Source organism: Haemaphysalis longicornis, unplaced genomic scaffold (genome assembly GCF_048455015.1).
Source record: "Haemaphysalis longicornis isolate Haplotype H1 unplaced genomic scaffold, Haemaphysalis longicornis Haplotype H1 scaffold_5, whole genome shotgun sequence".
NCBI lineage: Eukaryota > Metazoa > Arthropoda > Arachnida > Ixodida > Ixodidae > Haemaphysalis > Haemaphysalis longicornis.
The window spans coordinates 104,762,349-104,775,092 of NW_027526385.1; the positions used below are offsets into that span (position 1 = coordinate 104,762,349).

At 47.1% G+C, this 12,744-nt stretch overlaps 1 long non-coding RNA gene across 1 annotated transcript; it reads right to left on the minus strand.

Moving 5' to 3' along the window:
- Positions 1-4,913: 4,913 nt before the first annotated feature.
- Positions 4,914-10,581, minus strand: LOC144139353 (uncharacterized). Its single transcript, XR_013316159.1, has 3 exons — positions 10,336-10,581; positions 9,651-9,737; positions 4,914-5,458 (listed from the first exon to the last, which is right to left on the minus strand). It is a non-coding gene; the product is annotated as an uncharacterized LOC144139353 (long non-coding RNA).
- Positions 10,582-12,744: the final 2,163 nt, after the last annotated feature.

Sequence of the window (12,744 nt, forward strand, 5' to 3'; positions counted from 1 at the left end):
TTCTGTAGCGACGATTCTTGCATTGTCCCAATCAATCTTGTGGTCATTCACGACGGCGTGTTCGGCTAAAGCATTGTTGCGGACGCTTTTATTCTTTGCGTCACGTGCGTACTGCTGCAGACGATTCTTATAATTTCCTGATTCCCCGATATACACGCCACTGCAGTCTGCACAAGGTATCTCGTATACCACACCGGAGAAGCGCTCCTTGGGCAAGCGGTCCTCGACTCTCACGAGCTCATGGCGCATCTTTTTGGCTAGAACGTGGGCCACCTGCACGTCATATTCCCGTAGGATACGTGCCAAACATTCACTTGTTCCTGGAAGGTAGGGCACAGGAGCTCGCTTCATCGGGGCAGGAGGCACGTCCAGTTGTCCCCGTCGGGTCAGTTGGCGTTCCGTTGCGTTTTTAAAGTGCCCAGGGTAACCGCAGCTAGCCAGGTCGTCCCGTACCTTTGCTGTGTCCACCGCCGCATCCTCGGGCTTCGAGCACAATCTTTTCGCACGCTGCAGTAGCGTGCTAACAACAGCCGTCTTGCGGGAAGCGGGGTGCATGGAGTTGAAGTTCAGGTAGCGGCCTGTGTGCGTTTCCTTGCGGTACACGCTGAAACGTAGCCTCTGGCCCTGCCGAGACACGAGGACGTCCAGGAAGGGAAGTTTGCCATCGGCCCCCTCTTCTGACGTGAACTGAATGGCACGTTCCATACTGTTGACGTGGGCCAGCAAGCTGTTCGCCGCGTCTTTCTGAACGACGCCAAAACAATCGTCGACATAACGCAAGAACACTTTTGGTTGAGGGGCAAAGGAGGCTAGCGCGCGTGCTTCCAGCGCTTCCATAGTCAGGTTCGCCGCCGTGACCGAAATAGCGGCACCCATTGGAGGCTCCTGCCTTTGCTTCTAAAAATGGCCTATAAAGACGAAGTACGTATTGTTGAGGCAAAAATCTAGAAGCCTGCGTAGTTCTGGCACATCCATCGGTGATCTCTTGGGCAACGTCTGATCAGCCTCGAGAGCAGCGGTGCATAGGTTGACAGCCAGGTCAATCGGAATGCTCGTGAAAAGGGACTTCACGTCGAAGGACACCATCAAGTCGTCTTTCTCGATCACGGTGTTGCGAGTCTTCTCGACAAAATCAAGAATTACGAATGTGAGTGGTCCCGTTACCGACGAGCGGAGCCAGAACTTGGTGCAGGGCCACCTGTCGAAGTTCCTGCACCAAGTTCTGGCTCCGCTCGTCGGTAAAGGGACCACTCACATTCGTAATTCTTTCGATTTTGTCGAGAAGACTCGCAACACCGTGATCGAGAAAGACGACTTGATGGTGTCCTTCGACGTGAAGTCCCTTTTCACGAGCATTCCGATTGACCTGGCTGTCAACCTATGCACCGCTGCTCTCGAGGCTGTTCAGACGTTGCCCAAGAGATCACCGATGGATGAGCCAGAACTACGCAGGCTTCTAGGTTTTTGCCTGAACAATACGTACTTCGTCTTTATAGGCCATTTTTACAAGCAAAGGCAGGAAACTCCAATGGGTGCCGCTATTTCGGTCACGGCGGGAAACCTGACCATGGAAGCGCTGGAAGCACGTGCGCTAGCCTCCTTTGCCCCTCAACCAAAAGTGTTCTTGCGTTATGTCGACAATTGTTTCGGCGTCGTTCAGAAAGACGCGGCGAACAGCTTGCTGGCCCACCTCAACAGTATGGAACGTGCCATTCAATTCACGTCAGAAGAGGGGGCCGATGGCAAACTTCCCTTCCTGGACGTCCTCGAGTCTCGGCAGGGCCAGAGGCTACGTTTCAGCGTGTACCGCAAGGAAACGCACACAGGCCGCTACCTGAACTTCAACTCCGTGCACCCCGCTTCCCGCAAGACGGCTGTTGTTAGCACGCTACTGCAGCGTGCGAAAAGATCGTGCTCGAAGCCCGAGGATGCGGCGGTGGACACGGCAAAGGTACAGGACAACCTGGCTAGCTGCGGTTACCCGAGGCACTTTATAAACGCAACAGAACGCCAACTGACCCGACGGGGACAACTGGACGTACCTCCTGCCCCGATGAAGCGAGCTCCTGTGCATTACCTTCCAGGAACAAGTGAATGTTTGGCACGTATCCTACGGGAATATGACGTGCAGGTGGCCCACGTTCCAGCCAAAAAGATGCGCCATGAGCTCGTGAGAGTCGAGGACCGCTTGCCCAAGGAGCGCTTCTCCGGTGTGGTATACGAGATACCTTGTGCAGACTGCAGTGGCGTGTATATCGGGGAATCAGGAAATTATAAGAATCATCTGCAGCAGCACGTACGTGAAATAAAGAATAAAAGCGTCCGCAACAATGCTTTAGCCAAACACGCCGTCGTGAATGACCACAAGATTGATTGGGACAATGCAAGAATCGTCGCTACAGAAAAAGTGACCATCACGGCTACATCTGGAATAACTAATCATCCAGACCACATCTAACACAGTCAATCGTAACGACGGAAATCTAAACCCGATCTACTCACGCTCTTTGCAGCGATTATAGAAGCCCACTTAAACGACCCACTTCTGGTGATGCATTTATTGTGAACAAGGCTTCGGTGCTGGAAGCCCAAACGTCAGTACGTTTTGTTTGGACTGGTCGGCGTCTCTTTTTCGTTCCTAATGTACCCTCCCGGCCAGACGGGATTACATCATGCTCTCGATTTCACCTATGTAGGATGCGTCGCAATCCTTGCATGGAATTTTGTAGGCAACACCGGGGAATCTTGATTTTTCTAAAGGGTCCTTCACGCGTACCAGCTTCTGATTAAGCCTGTTCGTTGGCACGTGTGCAATTTTAACGCCATATGTGCCAAACACCCTTGCAAGAGCTTCACTGATGCCTTGCGTGTAGAGGACGGCAGCGCGGTTTTGCCTGTATTTTTCAGGAACCCTTTCGGGGGAGGCAACTGAAGCCCGCAATTGTTGCGTCCTCACAAGCTTTGAAGGGTAGCCATTGCTGCGAAGGTCCTTCCTTACCACGGCTAGCTCTTGCTTGCGCAGACCAGGCTCAGAGCAGATTCGTGATGCGCGTGAGAAGAGTGCAGCGGCGACGGAGCGTTTTTGGCCTATAGGATGCGCAGAGTCGAACCCCAGGTATCTACTCGTGTGGGTCGGCTTTCGATACACACTGGTTGTAAATCCTTGGGCCGACCATCTCACAAGTACGTCGAGGAAGGCGATCTGTCCATTATTTTCCTGTTCCAGGGTGAACTGGATGCTTGGAACACAAGAGTTTAGATGCTCAAATAAAGGCATTACGTCTCGGCGGTGGATCACACAAAAACAGTCGTCTACGTAGCAGACAAACATCTTGGGGCCGCCTTTTACGAGTATAGCGCAGAATTTTCTAGAGCCTCTAGGGCAATATTCGCACAGACTACTGAAACGGAAGCTCCCATCCCTGTTCGAAACCGATGGTCCGTTGAAAACAAAATATATGTGTTGTGCAGGCCAAATTCCAGGAGACAATACAAGTCTTGCGTCTCAATGGGCGAACGTGAAGGCAGAGATGCATCGTTCTCGAGTAGATCCTTGCAACTCCGGACCGCGTAATTTTGCCTGGAATTTGGCCTGCAGAACACGTTTTGTTTTCAACGTATAATGTTACAAGCAGCGGTTTGGAACAGCGATGGGAGCTTCCATTTCAGCAGTCTGTGCGAATATTGCCTTAGAGGCTCTAGAAAATTCTGCGCTATGCTCGTACAAGACGGCCCCAAGATCTTTGTCTGCTACGTAGACGACTGTTTTTGTGTGATCCACCGCCGAGACGTAATGCCTTTAATTGAGCATCTAAACTCTTGTGTTCCAAGCATCCAGTTCACCATGGAACAGGAAAATAATGGACAGATCGCCTTCCTCGACGTACTTGTGAGACGGTCGGCCAAAGGATTTACAACCAGTGTGTATCGAAAGCCGACCCACACGGGTAGATACCTGGGGTTCGACTCTGCGCATCCTATAGGCCAAAAACGCTCCGTCGCCGCTGCACTCTTCTCACGCGCATCACGAATCTGCTCTGAGCCTGGTCTGCGCAAGCAAGAGCTAGCCGTGGTAAGGAAGGACCTTCGCAGTAACGGCTACCCTTCAAAGCTTGTGAGGACGCAACAATTGCGGGCTTCAGTTGCCTCCTCCGAAAGGGTTCCTGAAGAAGACAGGCAAAAACGCGCTGCCGTCCCCTACACGCAAGGCATCAGTGAAGCTCTTGCAAGGGTGTTTGGCACATATGGCGTTAAAACTGCACACGTGCCAACGAACAGGCTTAAGCAGAAGCTGGTACGCATGAAGGACCCTTTAGAAAAATCAAGATTCCCCGGAGTTGCCTACAAAATTCCATGCAAGGATAGCGATGCATCCTACATAGTTCACTGGAAATTTTTAAAAGAAGAATTCAATAGCACCAGAATGATGTCAAAAAGGGCAATGTATGCTGAAATGCCTTGGCGGATCATCACCTGGCTACTGACCACATCATCGATTGGGATTCCGCAAGCATAATCGCATCAGAGAAGCGCCTGTCGACACGACTACTTTTAGAATCAGTGCATATTCAACCAACTAAAAACAGGATTAACCGGTCGCGGGGTAATCTCCCCGAGATACACATGCGCACTCTGCGCCACCGAACCTATAAATAATCGAGACCTTTCACCCCCCTTTCATTGTGATCAAGGGACCAGTAGGGGCCCCAAAACGTCTTTATTTGTTTATTTGTTTTTGACCAGGCGAGTGCCTGCTTGTATTTCATCAACACCGAACTAACCCGCCTGAATCACCACTTTATAGACATTGAGCAATTCTTTGAATTGGTTTATTGTAGCAAGCTGTCTTGTTTATTTCCTTATTTTTTTGGCATTTCCTGTCTCATTTGAAATTGGGAGACCAGATAGCTATTACTACGGGTCATGGACTGGTGACAACAAATATTTGATTTCACTTTAAACAATTTTGAGTTCTGTTTTACTGCTCACCAGCCAATGACCTGAAATATAAGAGGCTCTTAAAACATGTGCTGGCATTTCTTTCCTGCACTGTAGTACAACTAATCATGACTTTTATCATATTTTGTTCACAAATTGTAATATTTAGAAAGTATTCAGCTGAATGAAAACGTTATTTCAGAAGCATGCGCAATCAACAAGGCCTCAATGACTCTCACCACGTGGTTCACTTGTTTCCGTCACAAATAACCTGATTGCAGCCACATTCCACCCAAGACGAAGGTAACATACCCTCTGGGATGATGAATATTTAAAATGCCTTACGAGTAAGTGCTCAGCACATGAAATTGTGGCATTAAAACAGAAGATCCGTCTGCGGCATCCTTCACTTGGGGCAGCGCTTGATCACAAACTTCGAGAAGCTGAAAAATGCTCCATGCGCCGCTCCAGCCAGCAGAAACAATGCAGGACGCAAGTTGGTAGGTGGACCGTTGGCATCCTGCGATTGTGAAGATTTTTATTTAGTAGATGCTCTTTTTTTTGTACCGTTGTTCATTTTTCCTTTAACAAGCAGCTGAACTCCTGCAGGTTCTACGAATCATACAAGCATAATAAAATGCAGCAATGCAGAACAATTGGCAGGGTTACCTCAATTTTTCTTTTCTAGGAATGAGAACAATGTAGGTAATCTATACACAACTACAATCAAACCTTTCAATTTTTACCTACTTCACTCCTAACAAGCCCGCATACACGTTAGACATGTGAGAAAGCTGCTAAATTTATGCCCACAAACTTAATCAGGCATCAGAAATCGGCAGGGAACGACGTGTTACCTTTAAATGGCACTTTTTTTGTTCAAAACACGTAAATGGGCGAGAAAGGCCCATAACTATGATTTGGTACCCTTATCTGGAATGGTTTTCAGGCAATGCTTACATCTCACTTCAGTACCTTCAGGTGGTGGAGATCTTTGAAAACTCATTGCGGGCAAGTGGGTTGTGTTCAAGCTCTCGTATCTTGCCAGCATATGCTGGATTCCAGCATTCCCAATTCAACGTGACGACTTGAATGTGGTGGATGCAAGAAAGAATAAGCACACGCCAAGGGCGTAGCCGGGGGGGGGGGGGGGTCCAGGTGCTCCCCCCCCCCCTTCATAATGTTTTATGCCAAGGCTGGGGTGCGGTTTAGGCAGCCTGAAAAACCGCCTGAAGTCACCTGCAGTTTTAAGGACATTCTTGCTCACATAAAGCTGAAAACAAGGGCTATGTCAACGTCTGATCCCTGCGCCCGCTCCAGATGCTGTACCTGTCAATATATACATCCCGGCTGCATTTCGCGCCGGATACACCGACAAGCACCGGGAACCTGCCGCGAGCCGATCAAAACAGCCCTACTGTTTCAATGGCGGAACAGCACGGCCGGGGAATGGCAGAACAGCAGGAAAAGCCTCATATAGGCTTACATGTGGTCGGGAGCGTGTCATTCCTTGTCTTTACAGTGGTACAAAGTATAATCACATGACAGAGCATGTCGCTGTATTTTGTTCAGTTAACTATCAATCCTTGATATGTTTATTTTTCTACCGACATCGCATTTCATTGACTATTGCAGATCCATAATTTCTGCTGCATAAAAAGCATTGCTCTGCCCATGTTGTATTTCCTCCACATCAACAAAACTACACAATTCTCCTTATTGCGGAGCTTTGTTTTTTTGGCACTATTCCACTGTTTCCTTGACCTCCCTCTTGGTTAGAATCAGCATTCTGTATTTGCTTAACCGGAATTTTACTGAAGCCATGTCTGTTTCGATTTAACAGATAGAAATATAATGAAATTTAAGAAACGTGCAACAAGCTCAACATTCAACAGCAGTGCAATAAGGTGTTCTGCTTAGCGCAAGTTTACTACTCACGTTACTAGCACAAAAAATAACAAAAGCCGATTACTTAAGGACGAAGACGCACGTTTGCTAGCTTCACCGCCATAATATACGAATACGCCACATGTACAGTCCACTGCGATTCGATGGTTGTCGCGGGAAAGCTACTCTTTCAAACGAAGCAGAAAGAACACCAGCTTTAGCAAATATTCCATGCAAGTTTCGTTATCGTCGGCGTAATAAAGGGCAACCAAGTCCAAGTCTGTGCTTGATAACAACGAATGTACAGCTTGAAACCCAAAGGGTGGCAAGTCAGTCGTGCGGGCCATTGTTGTATCATGGAACAGCCAACAAGGGAGCGAAGAGTGCGAAATCTCGATTTTCATGGTTCCGAAACGAAACCGTGGGCTGGTGGCACGCTTGGCCGCTCGATGCTGGCGCGATAACCTTCAAATCGTGCTCGACTGTACTTCATAGCTGACAAGAAAACTTAATAGTCCCTTTTCTAAAGGAAAATCTAAAACACGAGAATCTTGATAGCAAACATTCAGTGTTGGCCTCTACTTCCTCCCGACGAACTTCGGGGACCGCGCGCCACTCACGAGCGCACTCATGATCACGCTCACGAGCGTGGGTCCGCCTAACCACCTGCTCTGCGGACGAATGATTCGCCCGTGGTCTGCCCATAGACCAGCGAACGGGAATTTAGGTGATCATAATTATCATCACCATCTAAGCTCCTTAAAGGAGCCATGAAGAGAAAACACAAGTTTGGTTCATTCAAAAGATTGTCTCGTTAGAATCATACTGACACCACTTTTAACGTAAACTTCGCTCAAATAAGCTACATAATTAGGAAAAACGGGAATGGTCATGCGACCCACCAGCTCATTTCCCGCAACAGAACCTATGATGTCACATGAGCTAAGCTCTGCGATTGGCGGAGGCTGGCAGAAGCAGACGCCAATTAGGTAGAGCTTACAAACTAGACGAACGAGCAATTTGCGCTTAAATTTAGGGCACATTCTTTACAAAGCAATAAGAATGATGGGACAAACAGTGGAAGTTACGAAAGCACATGTAAACATAGAAGTACTGATGCGTTCTGCTGTTCGTACTGCGCACAGCATGCTTGGTTTAGCTGCACAGCACTGCGGGGCTTGGGGTTGTCTCAGACGACACTGGCCGATTGACGCAAGCAACGGTGTCTTACGTGACCCCATTTGTCGAGCGAGCACTGTTTCAGGGAACGAATATTTTCTCCCAGAACAAAAACAAGCCAGATTTAAATGCGGGCAAAAACAAACCAAACGCTTGCCACGGTATGGTGGCGCCATCTAGGTTACAGAACGTAAAAAAATGCGGGAACAAACCAACACCGCTGTACAGGGTGGAGACAACCTTTGAACGGTCCCGTGCCGCCGCAATTGGGCCAACGGGCTCAACGCGTTATTCTTTTCGTTTCCCACGAGACCTAGCAACGCGAAACAGACAATATGATTCAAACTTCTTCAGTAAACCGCGTTGCGGCGATAATTTTAGCACGGTTTTGACACAATGACTTGCTTCGGCGGCGAGCGAGCAACCGAAAATGGCGCCGCCAGCGTATACGTGTCTCTGCCCTGTACGGCGGATGCGTGAATGAAAGTACTCTAGGCTGCAGAGCGGTCAGTTCCTGTGGTGTCATTTGGGACAACGAAAACGCACGATTGAGTGGGAAAATCAAAATTTTAACCTAAATTGTTTAATTTCTCAGTGAATAAAGCACCGCTTGTATCCGGACAAGCGCTGGGGGCACTATAAAACACGAAATCTTTCGAATAAAACCAACTTGCATTTTCTCTACATGGCTCCTTTAAGGTGGGCTTTACAGTTAGCGTTGAGCATACACAAATCGCATGTTAAAGTCAGTTATTTCAAGCTTCGTTTGCAAAACAACGCTCAAGATGCCTTGCCTACATATTTCCCCGTCCCATCTTTTGGTCGACCACGGTTCCCCCCCCCCCCCCCCGAAAAAAAATTCCTTGCTACGCGCCTGGCAAACGCCCAATCAGGAGTACGTTCAGCATGCACGTCGGTTGTTTAAAAAAAAGGGTGTAATGTATTGCTCAGAAGACTCAATGCTTGCACGCATCTTGGAGCAGCAACGGCCTTGGCAGATGTGTTTGAGTGGTTTTTCCTCTCTCATAACATCCACAGTGCTTTCAGGAAAAGCCCCAGGCCTAGCAATTAGCATGTTCCAGTTAAGAATAATGCTGCTGATACTTTACATTTTCAAATCTTTTTCTTTGTGGAAGGATGTTTCTTTATTGGCGGTACAGCACTAGCGTGCGTAAATCGCAGCCTTCAGAACCCCAATCAGGCTTGTTTAAATGGTACAGGCAGTTACATAACTATTTGAAAAAGTCAATTCACATGATTCACTGTCAATTCACTGTCAATTCACATGATAAACATCCAAAAAATAGCTGAAAACAGAACTGGTAAGGCTTTATCGAAGACTAAACTACAAAGGTAATAACATTTTTGTGTCACCACCTAAGAAATATGGCTTCACCGTAAACATGACTAACACCAGGAAGTTCGCATACATGGTGATTATCTGCTACGCCCACATTATGATTTTGGGTGAAACTTTTGAGTTTTCCGAAATTAACAATAAAGGTTGCCATTGAGCGCCTACATGTTAGGTTATGCATGAAACACCAATAATTGTTACGGGGGAGAGAACTTGTACATTCAAGTGATCGAACCTTATTCAAGTATGATAGCCCACTGTGCTACCAAAACTGTGTTTGAAAACTTACGTTCTGGCAGCCAAACACTGTTGACAATGCTTGTGGCTCTTGTCCGGTTGAATGGAGGGACGTGATGCGCTCAGACCGTCCAGAGGTCTAAAACGGGATGACACATGATTACCACACATGCAAGAATGGAAATGATTAGGTGCACGAATGTTACGTCTCGGACAACAGCCAAAATCACTGCCCGCGTACCGCCGCACCGTACACATGGTGAGGTGGCTCGCCGCAAACGCAACGAAGCTTGCGAGGCGCGCACATTCGCTCGCAAACGATTCTCCCTCGCAATTCCCAACACGGCACAAACGACTGCGGTGATCAACGAAGCCGAAAACGCTGCGCAGCACAGTTTAGAGGAGTAGCCGCCCGTGTTCTGATAAACTACGCGTAAGACGTGGTTCGCAGTGGTGAACTCTGAAGCTGTTCAATATAGTGCTGCGGAATGGGAAACGTTACTGAGTTACTGAGCGCCACGGCGTTACTGAGCGCCAGTGCGTTTAGCGCTCAATGCAAGCACCACAATCTTTCGCACATCGCCTTTCTAGAGACGAGCCCTCTAGGTTCAACCTCGCCAGTTCAGTTAAACAATTCACACACGCGTGCTCCTGTTAACGAATCCTTAAAGCGGCGATGACAGCTACAAACGACATCCAGTGACAAGAAAGGCGGCAAATGTGACGAGACAGCTTACCGAGAGGAGCCGACGCAGAAGGGCGAGCGACGTTCAGAGGCAAACGCAAACGAAATTAGCCGTCTTCAGGTGGCAAAGTTGTTCTCAAATACTTCATCGCGAAGTCGAACACGACAGACACAACCGAAGACGACGAGGTGCCCAATTAATCATAATAACTGCGCTTGTTTAACCGCACACCACAGTAAACACGTAAACAATCCGATGAAAGACGGGTCACGGGGTATCTGTTCCGGAATCCGGCCACGCCGCCGCGCGCCGTACTCAAGATATCGGCCGTTGGCAGGGAGTTGCGTAAACAAATTAAAACGACAACAATAAATAATTACCTCCTTTACTGAATATAACATAATCTTTAGGTTTATTATTTACGGTGTGTATTATAATAAAGAAGCTTAGATATTTAAAGTTTACAAACACAAAACGCGAACTGAAGCTTATGGCGCTCGATTTGAACGTTAAAAAAAGCAGCAGATAGTAAGATAACACTGCGCAATGAAATTTGGCAGTGTTCTAGTGTAAGTAATCGTATTATTATTTGGCGTCTGTTTATTTAGCGCCCGATTTCATGCCCCTACCTCCCCAACTTTTGTTTTCTTTTGATATCTGCCTTGTTCTCCAACGTTGTTTCTGCAGGAGAAACTAGGTGGTCTGTTTATTGCATTTGTACACAATATTTACGGTCGCTAACAATAAGAATGGAATAAAATTGTGATTGCTAGTACGTTATAACTCCACTGAGTGACGAGAATGACTGTTGTCAGAGAGGGCTATGATTGTGCTGGTGGGGCAGGAGAGGAACAGGGAACGACGGAATGATGATACAGATGTCACAGTTCAAGGCTGTGCTGTGCTCCGTGCAAGGCTGTAGGAAACAAAAAGTGGGAGGGGGAGTGTTATTCTGTCGATGTCGTAATAAGCAAGGGCTGATATTTTTCCTGTTTCAACGTCGGTGCTGCCGCTGCTTTTATTGAATTTGGCAGCTTTTTTTTTTTTTTGCTTTTGAACATTTTTGACGAGGTTGGGTGGATGGTACAATGGGATGTCTTTTTGAAATTATATTGCATGCATGACCTCAATCAATGATGATCTGAACACCTTTTCCCCACCCTTTCAACACCCTTAAAAAAAAAGGGGCGTTGAGGTTGGTCAACACCCTTTTTTTCACGCAAAAAGGGTGGAAAGCTACAAAAAAGGGTGTTGAGATTCAAGAAAAAGGGCGTAAGGGCCTCCCAACACCCTTTTTTCAATTATTTTACGCCCTTTTTGGCCAAAAGGGTGTAAAAAAGTTTAGTGTGTTCGCTGTTGGCAAAAACAAAGTTGCCCCGTGATTAAGTGCAAAGCTTCACAGAAGGGCTGTACCTCCCTAGAGCGTGCGGCGATATGTCGAATAAAGGTCTTGTGCAATTTTCAGGCGCTTGTCACGGGCCTTATTTTGTGTGCGCGGTCGAATCGGCACCAAGAAATTTTTATGGTTTACGGGTGCTGAAATTTAGTGCAGGTTAAAAATGGGGCGCCTTAACATTGCGCGAAAGCGGTAAAGAACTGCCGAGTACCGGTAGGTTTAAATAAAAATTCACGCAAAAACGACAAGTTATGGCAAAATATTTCAACGAAATTGAAATCGATGCTTTTAGCACTTCCCGAGCAAAACTGTATATAACAAGGAGACTGAAACTAGGCATCTATTTTGGTGTCTACGAACAAGAACCTAAACCCAGCTCCATGTTGAGCGCTTGACAAAGACCTAAATAATGAAAATCGATGGAATGGTTGTTGCGGCTGTAAAAAAACTATGTGCTAGCTGTATGCGCTAAAGAAATGTTTATAAAAATAGAAGTTGGTCTTTCTACCCATTTTGAACGATGAGTATTCGCTATACCAAATACGCAGCGTTTTCAAGTGCCCGCAACGTCTAAGAATTGAGTGTCGTTGCAATAGCTGAATAACAAGGTCTTTCGCTACAGATTATTTGTATTTTACGATGTTTTACCTGTAAGCAATGTCTTGTCGATATTAAAACTACTACAAAAAAACAACTCTACAGTGAAGAGACGTTTCGTTCGCGGTGTAAATACGAAAAGAAAAATAAGGTGACCATTTCGCAGACGCAAACTGCCGTAAATTTTATCGATACTGGCTAAGGGCAGCTGTGCATCGCCGCTCAATGGTATACCTGGGAATGAATGAAAAAGTAGATTTATTCTTACACGAAAGGAAGTGCTTAGCGTCTCAGCAAGAATTAACAAAGAAGAATTGCGGCAGCGCGACACGCAAAATTGAAAATTCGCAGGAACCGGAACTCGAACTGTCGTAAAGATTGATATCTTTTGGGCTCGGAATGTTCTCCGAGGAATTCTTTCAGCTGGCTGCTTTTACGAGCGGCGCGTTCTCGCGATGCTTCGATGC